The sequence below is a fragment of the Corvus moneduloides genome, chromosome 7 (genome assembly GCF_009650955.1).
Source record: "Corvus moneduloides isolate bCorMon1 chromosome 7, bCorMon1.pri, whole genome shotgun sequence".
Lineage (NCBI taxonomy): Eukaryota > Metazoa > Chordata > Aves > Passeriformes > Corvidae > Corvus > Corvus moneduloides.
In genome coordinates this window covers 437,799-457,842 of record NC_045482.1, presented here as the reverse complement: position 1 = coordinate 457,842, position 20,044 = coordinate 437,799, and the positions used below count along the sequence as shown (strand labels likewise).

General features: G+C 50.5%; 1 protein-coding gene and 1 long non-coding RNA gene across 3 annotated transcripts in view; both read right to left on the bottom strand.

Moving 5' to 3' along the window:
- HDAC4 (histone deacetylase 4) overlaps positions 1-8,835 on the bottom strand; it is a 174,508-nt gene extending 165,673 nt beyond the window's left edge. Inside the window, exon 1 of one of the 2 annotated variants that reach the window (XM_032114823.1) lies at positions 8,725-8,835. The gene's annotated coding sequence lies outside the window, so the exon portion shown is untranslated. Of the gene's footprint in view, positions 1-8,168; positions 8,209-8,724 lie in introns of those variants that run through there. The other variant, XM_032114825.1, reaches the window with a different exon arrangement.
- A 1,588-nt stretch (positions 8,836-10,423) lies between these two features.
- Positions 10,424-14,749, bottom strand: LOC116446660. The gene is made up of 2 exons (XR_004241302.1): positions 11,557-14,749; positions 10,424-10,815 (listed from the first exon to the last, which is right to left on the bottom strand). It is a non-coding gene; the product is annotated as an uncharacterized LOC116446660 (long non-coding RNA).
- Between the last annotated feature and the right edge of the window lie 5,295 nt (positions 14,750-20,044).

Sequence of the window (20,044 nt, the reverse complement as noted above, 5' to 3'; positions counted from 1 at the left end):
GGGACAGAGCCACACTTTGCCCTGAAATCACATCAAGCCTTTTTGTCCACTGACCCAGAAGTCTCCAGCTTTCCTGCAGGTTGGATAATTTATAACATAAAAACTCAGATTACTTTTCCCTGTCACGAGCTGGTGGTTTTTGCAAAGCTTCAAGCAGGAAGTGTTTTTCCTAATGTTGAATATTTCATTCACTGTTATGATTAATCCCATCCTCAAAGGCTCCATCCGAGGCACAGGGAGCAGATGAGGCAGCAGGGATGAACAAGGGGATGGAGAAAAGCCTGACAATGAGAGGCAAACACAGCCCCCAAGGAAGCATTAGATACCTACCATGTACAATCAGAATAAATACTCCTTTCTAGTCCTCTCCCTCCTCCTTTGATCATGCTTCCAGGTCAATATCTTGTGAGAGGCAGTCCTGACTCAAATGTATCCCTTCAGCCCCCACCAGGATCTGACAGCAGGTATCAGTTGTGGAAATAAATAAGTAAAGAACATTTCCTCCCAACCAAAGCACTGCTGTTTGATTCAAATAGGAAATCTGTCTTGGGTAGGAGAAATGCACAACAGAATCCATATGGAGAGTCATTTATTCTGGGAGGTTCACATGCATCAAGTGGTGAGGAAGAACGGAGAGGCAAACGCAGATCACGGTAGCCAGTACCTGTCCCAGCCCACTGGAAGGGCTGGTCACTCAGCAGGACATCCAACACCACATCCCAACACACCTGACTCTGTGTGGCCTCTTTCCCTTGCCTTGCCTTCCTCTTCAGCACACAGCAAGGACAAGACACCAAGTTTGAGCGTTCTCACCACCCAACACACCCGGGCCCTCATTGCCCTGCTGAGTAGGAGCAGCAGCAGCCCTAAAACTGGAGAACTTGGATGATCCATGCAGCAATTCCCACCCACAGCAGGGCTCAGGAGCACAGGATCCAGGGGCTGGTTTGCTGACCAACAGCAGGAAGAGCAGGGTCGGACCAGGCTTTCTGCTTTGCACGGGGAGCAAAGAAGGGCTGAGCTTTGCAACAATCCAACAGAGATCCTGCTCATATTCACGGAATCATTAAGGTTGGAAAAGCCCTCTAGGACCATCGAGTCCAACCATTACCTCAGCCAGAGCTGTTTCTTTCCCTGCCCCTGAAGATGCCCCAGCAGCACAACCCACACTCAGACTGCGCCATCTCCCCGGGAAGGCAGCAGGAAACTGCACTTCACTGTGTTCTCGCCCTCTCCAGCTTTAGAAAAGCTGCCAGCCTTCATCCCCTCCAGCAAGACCTCCCCAAGAAACATGATCCAGTATCCTCTGAGTTATTCCAAAGCATTCTGCGCTGCCTTTTCCCCAAGCAGCCTGAAGAAATGAGCCAGGCCTGCCAGCAGGACGCACACCCCGCTGTGCCGCACGAGGCCGAGCTCCGTGTCACCGTCCTGGTGACCTTGGTCACACCGTGACTTGGAGAGGTCTCCTCTCCTGACTCACCCACAGCACTAGGGGCAGTGATTTTATTTTATTGCAAGTCTCTGCTGCCTGGAGAAACGACTCTCTTCATTTGAACAAATGAGTTGCACATACGCAGAGCTGTAGAATATAACCCAGCCTGCAGGAAAGCTCAGTTTTACTCCCAAATTCTTCCTTCAGGACCCCTCCTGAGGGATAGTCTGCATACAGCTCTGCCTCTTCCAGTGCTCCCTGGGAACTCCATGATCTTTGCATCCCTATCTGTCTGCAGTTGGATCCAATGCATCCAAAGTGGGACCAACAGCCCATCTCATCCCACCCCCTTCCAAACCAGTGTTCTCAAACACCTGCCCGCTGCCACCGTGTTCCTTCTCCCTTCTCCCTGCCCTGAGCTCCCAAGGCTAAAACTCACACACTGTTCCAGTTTGCAGAATCCTCGTTGCCATAAAGCTGTGAATAATGCCATTCTTCTTCATTTCCGTGCACGTTAGTTGAGCAGAGAAGCCAATCTCACCACTCCACGTGCACATGAATCTGCAGCAAAAGGCAGCCCAATTACTTTTGCTCTCCAGGAGAACCACCTGCGTTGAGGATTTCACCAGAATCCACAACGGACAGTAACAAGAACTAGATAACTGTAGCTCCCACGGGGGAAAAAAATGTAACTTCCTGGGAACAGCACACACCAGGATGAATTCCTTGCTTCAGGCTCACATTGAGGAGGACCCTTCCCTTGGAGATAAAGTTTTGTCCAGCAGAACCCCAGAACTAACCTGAGCATCATTTTCCCTGAGCAAAGGCAGCATAAGCTGTTGCAGCACATCAGGAAACTCCAGGCAGGAGAAGGAGGTGAAGTGACTGGTGAGAGCCCAGTTATGAGTAACCACTATTCCTCAAAGTGAAGGCAGCACCAATTCTACCAGCAAACCAACGCTCTCACGTGACAAATGGAAGCTCATTTTACACGGAACAAGACACAGTGTGCTAATGTTCACAGAATTTAACTGTAATTAAGTCTCGCTGACAGACACCTCATTAAAGCGCCACTTCTCCAGAAAAATTAATAAAGTGAATTATTTCCTACATGTGAAATATCGGGGTTTTTCACTCTTCATGAAAGATACATGGAGTTCAGTTCAACTGGATGTCGGTGCTCCCCAGAATGAAGGAGTGACATGCTTAAAAAGACATTTAAAACAACACACTGCTGTGCTGCCAAAAGCCAGGCTGAGATGCTCAGCCTCTGCACGTTATTTTATCCTGTGATGGCAGAAAATAAAACCCTTAAAATACAATTCTGCACCCAGCAGATACAGACAGATAGACAGATAAATAGGTAATATAACTGGCTTGTTATTAGAAAACCAAACTAAATTAAGACAACCTAATCTTGGCCAAACTAAAAAGAAGATTCTCGTGACCCAAAGATCCAGTTTTCAAACTGCAACTTTTGGGGGTTTAAATGCTTCTGATGTGAGGAACAAAGGTTCAGCCATTGCGGAGAAGGGCAGAGGGCCGAGTGTGCCCAGGCCCATGAGCCAACACACATTCCTCTGCACTGGGAGATGGCTCTTTGAAGCACATTTTAATCAAACTTCTCTGAGGTAACATCCAATATGAAAATGAACTACAAAAAATGAAGCTGATCAAGACATGCCCAGTACTGAATGCCATGAAAAAGGCCTGAATTTTCAGAGGGGAAGGCCAAGCTGTAATTCCTTGCAAAGGGAAAACCACGGAAGCTTTCCAAGAGATTTTTACAGTCTTTTTCTAATTGTTCCCTTTTTCAACATCATTATGCAACCTCCGTGTGCTTTCCTGCTTCTCTACCCCCCTTTATTTCACCCATTCTCTCCCCCCCAAACTTCTTCTAAATGCTGTGAGGCAGCTCCTTTAAGACAGCCAGAAATACAGTGCAGATTTTTCTCTCCTCCTCCTCCTCCTCTCAGTTTAAACTGCCCAAATCTTTCCGGTGAAGAAGCATTGCCCAAAATCTGCTCGCTATTCAAGCAGCCCTGGCAATGACAAGCAGCACTTCATGAATCATCTGTTATATATTGCCTTATCAACACGGTCCACTGCAGGAGAAAGTAAACCTGGCCCACTTTGGGGCTGTGCATAACACAATCAAAATGCAAGTGGCATTAATTACAGGAGGGCTCTGAGGAGTTCCCTCATCCAAGGATTCAATATAGGCTATATATACATATATAGTTTTATATATATATATATATGAGGCAACGTAAATCGAACCAAAATGCTAACAGCCATTTCCTCCCCCACCACACACAGCTTTTACTTTAATATTTTAAAGGACTATTTACCCCTTTTACTGGTTTCCAATATTGTCACATTTCTAATTATTAAAGCAGACAGCTTTCGTGTTTCTGCTGTTTGTCAGCTTCAGCTATTTGTGGCAAACACACATATTTTCATGGGGTTTTTTTTCCCCCCCAAGCCAGACCTCTAAGCTCAGCAAGTGAGGGGAACCTTGCACTGCTCTGTTTCCTTCCACTGCTCTGGAGCATTGGCATGCTGGGGAACCTGGAAGCAAAGGTACATGCAAGACAAGCTATCCATGAGGGAAGGGGGCTCAAAACTGAAAAGCAATTGTCCATTCAGCGGCAAGACACATCCCATCAGCTTCTCTGCCCAGTGAAACACAGCCTTACAAAAGCACAAACTCAAGGGATTCCAGCAGGACTCTGATAAAATCTAAACCCACGTACACTAGGTAGCAGGACTGAAAAGGATGACGGAAAAGTGATGGGGTAACTGGAAACAAGCTAAAGGTGAACTGGCAGAGCAAGAAAGTAGAATATGACACTGCTAAAGAAGCCAGCAAGAAGAATACTTGGCAAATATTTAACAAATGTCATTACCAGTGGCCCAATAACATCTTCAATTAATATTTCCTTGTGGTTTGGGACAAGCTCTGCCATTTGGAACAGGCAAGCAACAGATCCCACTGAGCAAATGAACTCCTCTGTGTGTACTCAACCATGGGTACAAGACGAGGGAAATACAGTCCCGAGGGCTGGGGTTTGCATTTTTTATATATAAATACAACATACACAGTGCCAAGGAGCGCACAAACACTTCTTTAGCTGGAGGAGGACACCAAAGAAGTGCTTTAACCCCAAGATGAAGCTGGCACAGCTGGGCAGTGAGCACTCAGGTTCTCAAACCTTGAAGGGAGCATCACTTAACCCACACAGACCCAGGGTGACCTCGACAAAACGTGGGGACAACGGGTTCCAGTGACCTTACAGAGGTACAGCGTGGCACACCAGCATGGGAGGAACGCTGGAAGATGAAGGAAAACTGTCCTGAAATATTTGCTTCTATCCCATCTTACGTATTTAAGGGCAAGTTTTAGTCTCAACACTTCATCTGCAATGTGTTTGGTCTGCAGCTTCCCTGATTCCAAACCTGCAAATGAACCCTGAGGATAAGTTTCAGTCCCTGCACCAAGTTTCTGGATCACAGATACACCTTAAGCTGGCTTTAAAAGGTCTATTCCCTGGAAAGCACAAAGCATTTGAAAGAGAGATAAAGAGGGCAAACTCAGCTAAACCCACAGGCAGTTTTAACATTGGGGCTGGGAGCAGCCTGGGACAGTGGGAGGTGTCCCTGCCCATGGCAGGAGGTGGCACTGGATGGGCTTTAAGGTCCCTCCCAACCCCAACTATTCCATGATTTTATGGCAGAAGGCTGGGAGAAAAACAGGCACTGACCATGGGGGCTGAAGTTACTCGTGCTCAAGCTGCTGCTCTCGAGGAGGGGGCAAACCACAAGGCTGGCACATCACGGGCCGGTGCTGCAAGCAGAACAACCTCACCAGTTGGGCAAAGCCTCCACCCAACACCATCCCTCAGCTAACACAGGTCCATGGGACCTGCAAACCTCCCCAGCCAGGTGCTCCAAGGCTCAGGAGGCAGGCTGGAGTTCAAGCCCCTGAAGATTTGGGCAAACACCTTGCTAGTTTAAAAAGTCCCTCATTCTTGTATTTACCTTTTCTTGAATTTACCTTTTCCTGCTGTTACTGCACTGTTGGTTTTTATCTTTCCTGCATTAATAGGACGTTACCTGTGAAACGTAAGCACAGCAGAGAGTTGAATCTTCACCAGCACAAAGATTATGCAAGAAACTACTTTTACTGGTTTTATCTACTCATAGAATGGTTTGGGTGAAAAGGGACCTTAAAACCCATCTTGTTCCACCCCCCTGCCATGGGCAGGGACACCTTCCCCTATCCCAGGTTGCTCCAAGCCTTGTCCAACCTGGCCCTTTTCTATTTTCCTAGTGATTCACTATCAAAAGGCAAGCAAGAAAGTGAAACTAATTTCCACACTAAGGAGCTCACCTGCATCCCACAGCAGAATCTTGGTATCCTCCACCTGTTATCTCCTACCCTGGACACTCCCTGGGCTTCTCAAGAACTTGGTAATTCACACCTGGTAGTGTTCCTCTACTTTAGGATAGTCTGTTTAGGAGATTTTAGGAGATGGCAGCACACAGACACAGACTGCCCAACAAACATCTCCTCCCAAGGGAATACAAGCCTCCATCCCGCTGAGCAAATGACCAATTCTTCTGGCCTTCTGAGCTGATTTTCAAAATGCTTTTTCTAATCCTTTCTAAAGCTAAGTCCTGAAGCAAAACAAACAAACAAACAAACAAAAAAAAAAAAAACCCAGGGTGGCAAAGTTAAAATTTTGAAAATTTAAATGTATTTTTTCCCTAAGTTTAGACCAGCAAGAGTACAGCTTAATATCAACACCAGGAATCTGTCAGATGCACATGCTAAAACATGCCATCCAAGGACGAAGGGAAAAAGCAGAGAATCCTGGAAAGCTGCATCTTCCACATTTCACTTTATCCAGAAAATCTGCAGTCGCTAAAACTTACTCTTTCTAACTGGGTGGCATTTTACATTTCCAAATGTAATTGAGTGAGCGTGTTGCCATGGCGACAGCAGGGTTCTGCAATAACTTTGTTGCCTTGTAATTGCTGTATATTTGTATACAAGCAGCTGAGCTTTCTTTAATTCAATGCCCTCAACTCTTCCAGCGAGGCTGCGGAGCAGCGACGGCAGCTTTTTAGGCTGAGAACTCCGAACAGTGGTGCTGGAAACATCAGAAACGATTAAAACTCAGTGCCGCGACCGACAGCATTACACACACACACACACACAGAAAAAACCCCACCACGAAACCCTGCCAAGAACCAGATTATTATATAAACTTCAGAGCTCCTTAGCTTTTAAAAAATATTGCCGTTACAACAACAACAAGAAAAAAAAAAAAGCACAATTCGGATAATTAACTCCAGGTAGCTTTGGCACCGAGCGAAGCACTTTGAGGGCAGGGAATAATGCAGCACGAGTCCCATTTATTGACAGGGCATAATGCCAGTAAATCAAAACGCGTTGGCCAGCGGATTATCCACTCGCTGTGGCTCCCAGGGCCAAAATAATGCTTGCTCCATCTCCCCGGCCTCAAATCAGCGCTATGAGGACAACGGGATGCAGCTGTGGGAAACGAGCACGGCACCGAGCTGCCTGGTGGGAAAGAAGTGGGGAAGACGGGAGAGAGCCAATGCCTCGCCGCACGCCCCATCCCAGGGTTTTACAAGGCATTTTCACACCCTGAATCCACCCACACCTTCCCGACACAGATCCCCACTCCTTGGGAGCGTTTTCAGAGCTGTAATCCAGCCTGGAATATGAGGCAAGGCTGGAAGATGAAATCCGCTCGTACGGGCGTTAGCGGTGACGAGCCTAATTTATGCAAATCTGCCAAAACAGCCTATTGACAGGCAAAAACCCCACCGAAGGCAGCACCTTCCACTACCGCGGAGTGGGCGCACAACACAATTACGCAAGTGCTTTGAGCGAAGGGCAGGTTCCCTTCCCCTCCAGACGCTGCCCAGCGCCGAGCTCTGACAGCGCCAAATTATTGTTATGTAAATCCATCTGCTCCGCGGGGCTGTCAGGGCGCCGGCCAACATCCCGCACACCACATCTGGGGCGCGGGCAACATTTTGGGGGCAGCGCCGGGATCGCGCAGCATCTTCCCTGATAAATCCCTGCAGCAAAACCCACACGCGGCTGCCGGGCAACACCTCCCTCCGCGCTCCTCCGCCAGCCCCAAACCTCAGCTTTTTCTGCTTCGTTTCGCCCCGTGCGAGCCAAGCCTTGAGGTTTCGCGGCGGCACACGAGGTTTGTCCCCCCTCGGCCCCCCAAAACCGGACTTCTGGCGGCGAGGCTGCAGCCCTGGGCCTCGGACCTGTCACCGCCACCTCCGGGCTCCCCGAGAGCGCCGCGCTGCCGAGGGCAGCACCCCCTGTTTTCTCCTCCCAGGCACAAAAAAAAAAAAAGCCGTTTTGGGGCTTTTTTTTTTTTTTAAGAGGCGATGGGTCCCGCGGGGCCCTCGGCCGAGCCCGGCAGCCCCGGGGAGCGCGGCGAGAGGACACAAACTTTCCCCAAGTCCCGCGTTATTCCCAGGATAAGGACAAGGGAAGGAGGCACGGGGGGAGAGAGGATGGAAGAACCGACCCCGGGCCGCGGCCCGCCCGGCGCCGCAGGGCCCCGCCGCGGGCGTCGCCCCCGCCGCAGGGCCGCGCCCGCCCCGCCGAGCCGCGGGGCCGGGCCCCCGCGCGGCGCTGCCCGCGGCCGGGCGCTCGCTCGCTCCGCCGGTCACTCACCGCTGCCCGCATCGCCCCGCCGAGCCCCGCACGGACCGAGCGCCGCCGCCGCCGCCGGGGGGGACGAGGCGGAGCCGCGGCCGCCCGGGAGGGGCGGGGCGGGCGCGCAGGGGGCGGGGCTGGAAGCAGCGCCGGCCCCGCCCGCCCCATTCACAAAAACCGGGCCCCGCGCGCTGAGTGGGCGGCGGCGCTGCCCGTCACGCCCCCCGCGCCCCGCCCACCCCGCCCGCCACGCCCGGGCCGGGCTGATGGCGCGCGGCGGCCCCGCCCCGCCCGGCGCGCCGCCCAATCAGCGCGCGGGCTGGGGCGCCGCGCGGCTCAAATCCGCCCGCCACCGCCGCGCGGGCGCCTCCGATTGGCGGCGGGAGCTGCCCGTCATCGCCCCCTCCCACGGCCGGGGCGCAGCGCGGACCAGCGGCCCCCGGGAGCGGCCCCGCCGCGCCGCGAGCCCGGCGGGCGGGGAGGCAAGCGGCCTTAAAGGGCCCGCGCCGCGGGCCGCCCGGGCACGGCGGCGGGGACGGCGCGGCTCGGGGGCAGCGGAGCGCCGCGTACTGACCTGAGCGGCGGGCGAGGCGGGGAAGCTGCGCGGCGATGGCCCCCCCGGCGCGGAGCGCGCCACCGACGGACTCAGCCCGTGACGGGTTCCGCCATCTTGGAAATTTTTTTAGATGGGGAGTCACATGGTGCAACCATTTTTTCCCCGCGGCCAATCAGCGGGCGCGGGCTATTTATAGCCGTGCGGGGGGAAGGGAGCCAATCGGGCCCCGCCCCGCGCGCCCACGGCCACGCCCCGTGGCGCGCGGCCCGTCGCCATGGCGACCGGGGGGCGGGCCGGGGGCCGCCATGTTGGCGCCGAGCCCGCGGCCTCGCCGGGGTCGGGCTTGAGGATCGGGGTGGCAGGAGCGGGGTCCCGGCCCCACCGAGGCGGGCTGCGAGCCCACAGCAAATGCGATCCATACCGTGTCGACGGTATTGCAGCCAAACGTGAAACTTCGGGGTTTTTTTTTTCCCCCCCTCCGGTTTTCCGCAGCCGCGATGCCGCTCCCGAGTGGGCTGTTTTGTTTTATCCCTCAGGTGTCGTCCGCAACGGCAAACAGCTGAAGCGAGGGATAAAGGACAGAAAAGGCAGGGCACGGCTCAACGTCTTTGCCTGAATTGCCGAGAGGGAATAAATAAAGACAGATAAAAACAAAAAGGAGTTGTCCGGCGCGCTTCCCACTAGCCGTGTTTTCGCGGCGACCATCGAACATTGAATTGATTTTTCAGCCGTACGTGGAATTACCCCATCGAACTGACGCACTTCGTCTCATAAAACTCATATTTCGTTGTTTCACCTTCCATTCGCCCGCTGCCCAGAGCTCCCCGGGTCCTGCTCCGAGCATTCCCGATGAGGGGAAGCCCAAGTGTATCTGGGGGGACCTGTGGGACACAATCCGATGGGAACATCCCGCCTGGGATGCATTATCCCATTATCCCCAGAGCTGCATCCCTGGGAGCGTCCGAGGCCAGGCTGGACACTGGGGCTTGGAGCACCCTGGGATGATGGCAAGGAGACTTTCCTGCTAAGCTTCCAAGGAGTTTCTTCCCATCCTTGCCTAAGACAAGCTGAAACATGACATTCCTTATTCGCAGGCAGCCATCCCAGCACGCTTCTGGTGGGCTTGATTAATTGGCTCTGGCTAAATTGTTTTTAAAACTTCCAGATTTTCCTTAAAGCAAAAAAAAAAAAAAAAAAAATGAACTCGTGTCGTTCAGCCATCTGGATTTACATAAATTCCGGGACCTGATGGGAATTGCTAACAACTTTGTCCCTCTCTCAAAATCTGCATATATGTGGTAGTGTATATACACCGCTCCTCTTCTCTTTTACCTTTTTTGAGATATTTAGCATTTAAATTTTCATTTGAAAGGGCTGCCCTTATAAAAATCCCTGGCATATTGAGCCAACCCTTAAAATTGCTTTTTTTTCATGCAGCGAACAGGCTCCCCAGGGAATGGGCACGGCCCCAAGGCTGCCAGAGCTCCAGGAGCGCTTGGACACCGCTCTCAGGGATGCCCAGGGTGGGATTGGTGGGCTGTCTGTGCAGGGACGGGGGTTGGACAAGGATGATCCATCAATAATTTCTCCATCCCTGGCAGTGTCCAAGGCCAGGTTGGACACTGGGGCTTGGAGCAACCTGGAATAGTGGAAGGTGTCCCTGCCCGTGGCAGGGGGTGGACTCTGACAGTCCCGTCAGCAAAAACATCCCGTTAACTTCAGCTTTCCATCTTACTTTAATTTTAAGATAACAATTTATTCCCGCCAGCTTCCCACCATTACACTTTGACAGGTCTAGGCTCGAGCACACGAGCAGCATGGCTTGCCCTGGAGCAGGCCGGGAGTTTGGGGCTATTTTCCCTGGAATACACACCTGAGAGCACCACTGGCACTAAGAACGCCACTTCTGCCTAAAGCTGAAGCCCTTTCTGTTTCATTTTCAGCTTCTTTGGGCTCGTGGGCTTGTTTGTTGTTCTTTGGCTGGTGAGGTTTTGGGTTTCCTCGCATGGTTGTTCTGCCCTCTTTATTCGGGGCCAGCTTGTGTGCTCGGAGGGATGGGGGAATATATGTATAAATAACCTCCCAAATTATTTTTGAGTGTCAGGAGACCTGTGGGTGGAAGGGCTTCGGGGTTAGAAGGTTACCAAGGCAAGGTAATATTTGCCACAGCAACAGCTCTGCTGCTGGAGGTTGGCATAGGACACGCCTGCAGCAGCCAGGTGAGCATCTGCCCTCCCTTGTGGTCCCCATTTCTGCTGCAGCTGGGGGGTGATTTGGTCCCAAACCCTTTAAACATGGCTTACAACCAGTTTTTTTGCCCCGGTGGTCACTGCAGGTTGTAGGTGTGCCCCACCTGTGTCCCCAGCCGAGCTGGGGGCTGTGGTGCAGAGCACTCTCCTGGCCACACCAGCTGCCTTCCCTCTCTGCACTGCTGGAGCAGTTTGGAAACAGGAAACGAGAGGAGCAAGCTGTGCCCTGAAAGTTGCCATGGAGTGTGAGTTTTACCTTCGGGTTTTGATTGATGCCGTACCTGTGGCTGTGGGTGTGAGTACATGTCTCTGTTAATACCCAGTCTAGGCTAACCTGTGCGTAATGGCAGAAAACTAAACCTTTGTCGTTGCTCGTGTGAATTAGACCTCAGAGATTCACGAGGGAAAGGCTCCTTGCTACAAGTTAAACCCAACATATTGGCTATAGCTGTATATAGTCTGTTTTTACTGTAATTGTAGCTGAAGAACTTACTCAGAAGCCAGTTGAAGCAGAAAATAAAAATCTAAAAAAAAATCCAACCCTGGCAGAGCTAATTCATAAAGATTTAAATAAAAAGCAATTACAGAACTTCCCGCCTACCTCCACCTCATCTTTAGCTGAACTCCTTGTTTGTCAGGAATGATTCCATTTTTTCTGTTCTCAAGCAGGAAACAGCCATCACAACACTCCAGCTAATTTCCCTCACTAGTCACAGGGAGCTGGTGAAAGTAAAATAGGGTGCTTCAGCTTTCCACTCCAATCCTGCCACTCCACAGCCTAAAAAAAAAGGAGGATAAAGTTAGGAAGAGAGCCAGCAGGAACTTCCTCTGGAGCCTAGACACCAAAGAAGTGCCAGTGCCACTTGGTTCTGTGGAGAAAGTCAAGCCTAGACACAATTTCCAGCCTGGTGATGGCTTCCTCTTCTTCCTCCTGATCATTCAAATGCCATCACTGACCTCCCTTGGTTTTCCTGCCCCGCCCATCACCCTTCTGTGCTTAACCTCCCATTCCCTGTTCTCCATCTTTCCCACAGCACACTGCTTTACTCCTTTTTGGAGTAAAAACCCCATCAAGCCCCCCGAACTCACAACGCAGCTCTGATGGGACAGGCAGTGTTACATTTACATCGCCCCTCTCCTGTGTTCTGCCCCAACATACCTTTTGTTGTGGAGTTTTGTTCTGTTGTTACTGGGGGGTTTTTTTAATCCTGGTGAATTTTGCTTCAGCTGGATCTCCTCCTCCTCTCCTTGCACAACTCTTTCAGAGATACACACCTCTTCCTTACCCTGCTGCAGCCCTGTGTGGCTCAGAGCGAGCTGTGAGGCAGAATGAGGGGGTTCTCCTCCACTCCTGAGCCCCCCACGCCTGTGTTTGGCTGCAGGAGCCGTTCCCCAGCTTGGCTGCACACCCGACACTTCATCAAGTCTGCAGCACTCAGGGCCTGAAGAGCTGGAATCCTGAAGCACTACGAGCCAGACTCTCAGAAACAAGTTCTTGCTGTTGTTTTGGGCAAAAGCAAGTCCCTGTCCCCCACTTGGGGGGAAAAAAGAGCAAGTTAAGTTCAAAATGAAGGTCACAATGTAAAGTTTGCTTTCTTCTCCATATTTACACTTTACTTTTGCTGATGGAGATACACTGGGTTGTTATGGCGGTCATTTTGCAATGCGCTTTTAAAATAAAACTCCTTGCTGAAGTTTGTTTTTAATATTTTTCTGGATTTGTATAAACTTCCTATTTGTTTAGCAGCTATGCTCTCGACTGTGTTATGGAACATCCTGACTTGGAAGGGATCCACAAGGATTCCTACTGCAGAGAGAAAAATTATTCTGGGGCCATTACAAACCACTGCCCAAAAGTTCTTACCGTGTCATCATCCCTCTAAATTACACTGAAGAATTAAGAGTATGACAGAAATCTCTTTTCCCCCCTCAACTGTTTTTTTGGTTCAGTCAATTTTAGTAGCACGCTTAAGCCTTAAATTTAGATAAAAAGCAGAAGTAAGTCTAAAATAAATACGGAATCTTTGTGAAGTCAAGGCTAGGGTAACTGTTGGATACACTTCGTTTATCAGTGCTCATTTTCTTATTCTTAATGGTAAAAACAAGGGAAATGGGTATCAATTTATTATATTTATTTTCATCCATGGCAGCTGCTGGGAGAATAATGTGGGGTGTGTCTCTCTGTAGTGGGAACCTTAGAGGAAATATTGATCCATTTTTCTATTCTGTCTCTTTCACCCAGAAAAAAAAAAAAAAAGCAACCAAAAAAGACATCATCCAGGGTGAAAACCAATTAAAATCTACATAAGTGTAAGAAAAACGTGACCAAAAAAAAAAAACAAGCTAGAAATGAAAATATTTGCAGCCTGGCCCCTGGGTGTTGGTTTTACATGAAGATTCTGACTTGCAGCTGAATGACGAGTAGGATATTTTTCTACTGAAATATTGATAGTAGATTACACTAAACCACAAACTATCTCCAGAAAGCCCATCATTTCTAATCCTAATGGTGTTTTCTTTCCCTTGGCTGACTACTACATTCATGAGATGATGGCTTTATTCTATCTGGGGGAAAAACTTTTTACCATACAGCTAAATTAACTTGTCAAAAGACTTCAAACTTCGGAAGCTTTTACAGCTCGATTCAAAGCTATTATTCAAGATTGAATGAGAAGGCTGTGGACTGTAAAAGCTGGCAAAAAAAAAAAAAAAATTCAAAAAAAAAATTTCAGCAGCATTCAGGAGTTGAATGGAACGCTTACTTTTTGTTCAGGTTGTGTGTGTTTCATTGAGCTGTCTCGGAAGAGCTGGATTTTCGTATTTTAAGGCAAAATGCTTCTTTCTGCTGCTCTGGAAGCTGTGACCCAGTCCGTGCTCTTTCACACACACTTGGTTATATTTAGTTTGTGCCAACCTAAATAAGTGTCAACCAGCTCTCCAGAAATGCGGGGAGCACAAAGGAGAACGGCCAGCAGCTAAATTGAGGCAGAACGAGAACACAATTAGACTTATTTTTATCCTTTTCTTTTAAAATCAGATCACAGACTATCTTACACACAGCTCCAGCTTTCTCATGCAAATAAAAATGCCTGGTTTCAAGGAGCAGCAACTTTTAGATTTTGCAGACGAGGAGCAGCTGGCAGAGCTTGTGCTTGGAGTCTTTCCTGTCTCGGGTCCAATCCACTTTGGGCCAAAGCTGGAATAAAAAGCCAAGCCGACAATGGCAGCCTCCGGAAGGGAGCCCAGGGCTCTCTGGGAGAGCGTGCAAGCACGGTCAGGATGTGGCAGGATGGGCTCCACAATGGCCAGCACAGGGAGCAGCCTGGATTCGGGGTGTTCCGGAGGCAGGGAGCGCTGGGCACGGGAGCAAGCCTTCAGTACAGCTTGTCACCAAGGCCTGCGGGTGGGGAGGTTCTGCCCTCCACCAGGGACCCACCACCCACTCTCCTATTCAGGAGCCGAATTAGAGTCCCTGCACTGTTTGTGGAGATGCCCAGGCCTTGCAGCGCGTTCAAGCTCAGAGCACGCAACCACGGAACGGGGGACCCAAGCCCGCCAAGATCCCTCTTCTGCCTGACAGGTTCCTCCTCCCGAGGGACCGTGGCCATGGTGGAGCAGGACAGTGTCCCTCCTGCTGCAGAGACGGAGCACTGAGCAGCGGGGTGGGCAGGGTGCGCGAGAGGACAGAGCAGGCAGGATGTTAACGTGCTTAGCTGATACACAGAGGGTTGAGGAATGTTTGGGTTCTGGAGTATCAGCACAGAATCATGGAATGGTTTGGGTTGGAAGGGACCCTAAGGCTCAGCCAGTCCCACCCCCCTGCCATGGGGACACCTCCCACTGTCCCAGGCTGCTCCGAGCCCTGTCCAGCCTGGCCTTGGGCACTGCCAGGGATCCAGGGGCAGCCCCAGCTGCTCTGGGCACCCTGTGCCAGGGCCTGCCCACCCTTATACAAAGAATTTCCTTCTAAATCATCTTCCCATGATCTGAGCTTAGGTTTCGAGGGGGCCAGCAGCAGAGCACCAAGGTGGTTTAGAGCTCGGCACTCCAGAAGCCAAGCTCTGGAGAGCACTGAATTGCTGCCTTCGTGATAAGGTACCAAGATGACCTCACGGTTTTGAGCACTTGAGACTGAAGTTGCACTGATAGATGATGTGTGGGGACAGAATTGCACAGACCTTTCAATTTCCCAGTTTTTCTCCCCTCTGTTCTGTTGCTCTAAGGGCTGTTTAATCTCATTTCATGTGGGTCACAGCATTTCCTGAATACCAATATCTATTAAAAGGCACCTGTGCTTTGCATTTGGCAAAACCTCAGCCGACCTGTTTTCCCTTTCCTATGGCAAAACCAAAATTAGCCAGCTTTGGACTGGAATCCACTAGAAAGCACTAAAATACCTCAAATTTTCTCTGTCTGCTCATCAAGGAGCAAGGAGTTTTTTCCTAATGCAAGCTCCTTAAATGTGGTATCTTGAAAACTCACGTTCCTTATGAGCACCTTCACCGAGTTCTTAAAAAGCATCACAGTAGAGCAGGATGTGCCAGCAGAAGTGTCCGGAATAGCAGCAGTGACATCGAAATCATGAGAGGAATGTCTGAAAAGCCATTGAAGGGTTGCACTCAGACCCTGTCAAGGAGCTGGGTGGGACTCTGGAATCCGGCCCTCATTTGCAGATACGTTGTTTAATAGAAATGTAAGAAGTGAGTGCTGGCCCACTACTGACAAAAATAAAGTTTAGAATGTATTGGGATGAGAGGTCAGGGGAGTCAAAACCTCTGCAGCCCTGGAAATGTCTGTGTGTGTGACTGTAAAACACGGGCAGAAAGGAGAGCTACTTCCCTCCTCCAGGATCACTAGGCAAGATCGGGTCTGCGAAAGACCAGGAGGTTCCACAAGGGAAAAAAGGAAGAAAAAAGGCAGACTTCCCATTCTGAAACACAGCAGATCACAGAAAACCCATGGAAGCCTGGACTAGATCCAAGGGGATGTGTGTGCATCGTTGCACTGGGATTGGTTTAGGATGGTCACACTGTGATCCGAGGAGATGAGGCACATGGACCTTGATTCATCCTTATCAGGAGCTTCTTATCGGGTGGCCTGCTGCACATTAAAGACTCGGTTATCAGCAGAGCCTTTGTCTTGGATCGGGACGAGGGGCAGGAGGTGTTCTGCTCATACCTAGAGCCCAAGGAGCAGCGATCATGTGGTGGGAAGTGTAGTGCTCCAAAACTGGGATGTGCTTCTGTGGAACTGGGGAGACAGAAGGTGTTGGGGCTTTTTTCCCCTGCTTCTCTGGTCAAGGGAATCGTAAATCCCAAAATGGTTTGGGTTGGAAGAGACCTTAAAGCCCATCCAGTGCCACCCCCTGCCACGGGCAGGGACACCTTCCACTGTCCCAGGCTGCTCCAAGCCCCAGTGTCCAGCCTGGCCTGGGGCACTGCCAGGGATCCAGGGGCAGCCCCAGCTGCTCTGGGCACCCTGTGCCAGGGCCTGCCCACCCTGCCAGGGAACAATTCCTTCCTCATGTCTAATCCAAACCTATCCTACTTCAGTGAAAGCCATTCCCTGTGTCCTGTCCCTCCATCTTTTGCCCAAAGTCCCTCTCCCGCTCTCTTGGAGCCCCTTTAGACACTAAAATGGGCTCTAAGCTCTCTCCAGAGCCTTCTTCCTTCTCCAAGGTGAACACTCCCAGCTTGTCTCCTGTCTCATCTCTGGCACAAGAACACTTTTTATCACCTTGCTTTCGGTAAACCCAGACAGCTCTTTCATGGGAGTTTACTTGTTAAATTATCCACAGTGCTACAGATGCTCAGCTCTTTATTTTGGTCATATATTTCAAAGAACAGTTTCTCCAGCAAACAGTGCAACAGCTGTGGCTGATAAAACTCCTGGGTGCCATCATTATCCTTTTTCCTGATAGAGACTGTCACAGATTTACCATCGAGTTTTGGCTCGGATGCTGGTGCTCTGCAGCCAGCCAAAAATAAAATGGAGCTGGGTAGCCTTCACATGACAGAAGAAGGATTCCCAAGGTTGGAAAACTCATGGAACTGCAATTACCAGACCAGAGGAAGGAGCTGTGTCCAACACAGGTACCAGAATCTAGTTTGGATGTGGCAGGGATCTGCAGTGATACATTCCCCCATGCTTGGCCACAGGGATCTTGCCACAGGACTGAGGATTTTGGAAGGTGGACTCCTGTGCCAACATGAAAGAAGTTCTCTGCAGGTCTCTTACATATTCCCAAGCTGAATTCCCAGAGCATCCATCAGTTTGGGGTGCCTCAGTTACTGACTGTCTACGAATCCATCTCTGAAGTCACACTCCAAAAACCTCTCCTGAGGTTTCTCCTACAAAGTCGGACCTGGAAACCTCTCCAAAGGCATCCTTAGTCTTCAGCATGCAGCTGTACGGAGCGTGAGGTCACACCCTTGGCAGGATACGTACCTGCAGCTCTCGGAATCGTGTGACGGCCAGGTGAAGTGCTGGTTTCTGGGATGCACACACCTGAGCTCCCGGAACGGGCACCAGGCCACCAGGGAACACGGGAGCTTCGCAGCTTCCCCTCGCTGCCAGCCTGGACGGGATTCAAACCAGCAGAGAAACCATCCCTGCTCCCGAGGCATCCCATCTTCCGTGGGCTTTAATGAGCCAGCGGGACAGCCCCCGCTGCAGAACAGCAGCCTGACAGTTGGGTTTGAAGGAGCATTTTTGCTCTCCTGGACTTGAGCCCAAAGTCCCGCTTGGAGTAACTCACATTCACGTCAGCAGAACAGCCCCAGCCAAACACAAAGTTCTCTCTTTTTGTTTTTTTCTTCCCCTTTAATTAAACTGTTATTCTCTCAAATCAAATGCGAGCATTCTCCTCATTCCAAACTCAGAAAGATCACAGGTGAATGCTGCCAGTGAAATTAAAAACTGTCTTGAGACAGCTTTGCTTTAAGCAGAAAGCATCTTTTTTTTTTTTTTTTTTTTTTTTTGCTGGATGCCTCTTCACCGAGCCAACGGTTGGAACTGAAGTGGGGCAGGTTTTTAGACTGTCAAGTGCAGAAGATGTTTTCTGTCTGCATTCCTCCTTCAGAAGAGATAAACCAAGCCTAGAGAAATGAGGATGCTGCAGCTCCTCGTGTCGTGGAGGGGTGATCATGCCCAAAACACCCCGCTTGCCACAGGTGCTCCCTTCGTTCCCAGGGCCACCAGGAGCTTTGCTGGCAAAAACAAACCCTCCCTGTCACTGCTGCTTTGCTCATACCAGGTAGTGGCATTTCCAATGTTACTCATGCCCAGAAATCCCAGCGCCAGAAGGGCCACACTTACACCCAGCCCGGCTGCCTTCAGGTCACAAAAGAATAATTTATGTTGTAAAAGACGTTTGGGATTGCTGAGTCCAGCTGCCAACCCAGCACCACCACCACGTTCTCCACCAAACCACATCCACGCAGTTGCTGAACACTTCCAAGACTGGTGACTCCACCACTGCCTTGGGCAGCCTGTGCCAACTCTTTGCGACCCTTCCCATGAAGGAATATTCCCTTAAATCCAGTCTAAACCTTCCCTGGCACAGCTTGGGGCCGTTCCCTCTCCTCCTGTCCCTGTTCCCTGGGAACAGAGCCCGACCCCCACCTGGCTGCCCCCTCCTGTCAGGGAGTTGCAGAACCCTCAGCTCCCACCAGCCCTTAAAAAACCTCTCGTTACAACCCTCAGCAATTTATTTCCAGCCTGCCTGGGTGTTTTGCAGCGAGTGGGGTACAGAAACCCTGGAGACTGACAGAAAACAACAGAGTTAAAAGAATGGAGTGGAATTACCCATCCCCTGTGCATTAACTGGCTTCAGATGGTACCAGCTTGCTGTTGTTTTTTCTGCCTCTCTGGCAGGGAGTGTTTTATTTGCTTAGTAAAGTTTTCACATGCAGTATGTTGTTGCTGTTTTGTTTTGTTTCTGAAATCCCTTACCTATATATTTATTACAGACAGATATTATACCCTGGCAGTAAAGGAATGCTGCAAAGTGCTAGTTAACTTCTCAGAGCTGCCTGAATAATTCCATAAATACGAGGGGACTGAAATGACAACAATAAAGGGATCTGTACTTTGAACAATAAATATGAACTGGAGCTCTGCTTTGGATTTGAGGCATGCTGCAGCTAATAGGTATTCAGCTTGTGTGGGCCACTGACATTTAAATAAACACATGTGCAGTCCAAGGGGGTTGGCTGCAGAGCCTCTTGTCAATTGAATCCAGCCCTGGGAACACTGAGAGAGTGGTTCAGGACTGCAGGAATTCCACGCTGGGCTCTAGCCCTCGGTGGGATCTCTCCTGAGACCATAAGATGTCCTCCATGGGGGAAAAATAAAAGATTGGGGGGGGGGGGGGGGGGACACAATGGGAATGAGGAGAGGGGGGTGGAAACCCCCCCCCCCCCCCAAAATATGTGGCTTCAAAGAAATGCTGAAAATATTTATAAGAAAAATGCCTGGCGGGCTGCCCGCTGCAGGCTGAAGGAGAGCTCAGCTCCTCAAGCTGAGATAGCTCAGCAACCTTAACAGCATTCCTGCACTGCCTCGGGAAAAAATCACCTCTAAACAGGGCTGTTTCACGTGAATTTGCAGAGCCAGGCTGGAGTGTACTCTGAAAATCCATTCGTGCTGGGAGAGGAGCAGGAGGGATCCTGGGACAACACCTCCGTGCAGCTCCTGGGGCCTGCAGAGCCAGCTTTGGTTACGGTGGCACCAGCTTTCCTGCAAAGGTAGCCCTAAAATCAAGGATTGTTTGGCAGCATCAGACACACAGGGAGGGACAGGTGTACGTGGTGCTCGTCCTCTGCACCTCACACCAAAACATCTGAGAGACCTTGAAGTGTAGCCAGCACTTGTTTTGTGTGATTCCCGTAAACCTTAAGCATTCGTAGCCCACATATTCTCCCTCAGTATTGCAGAAAACACACTTTCACATCCAGGTGTCACCTTTTCCCTCACCAGGGCAAACGAGGGATGACCCAGGAACAAGGAGGCATCAGCTCTGGGCCTGTCAGCTGCAGAAGGAGGGAAGTGTCCAGTTTAAAAAATAAAATTAAATAAAACCAACAACA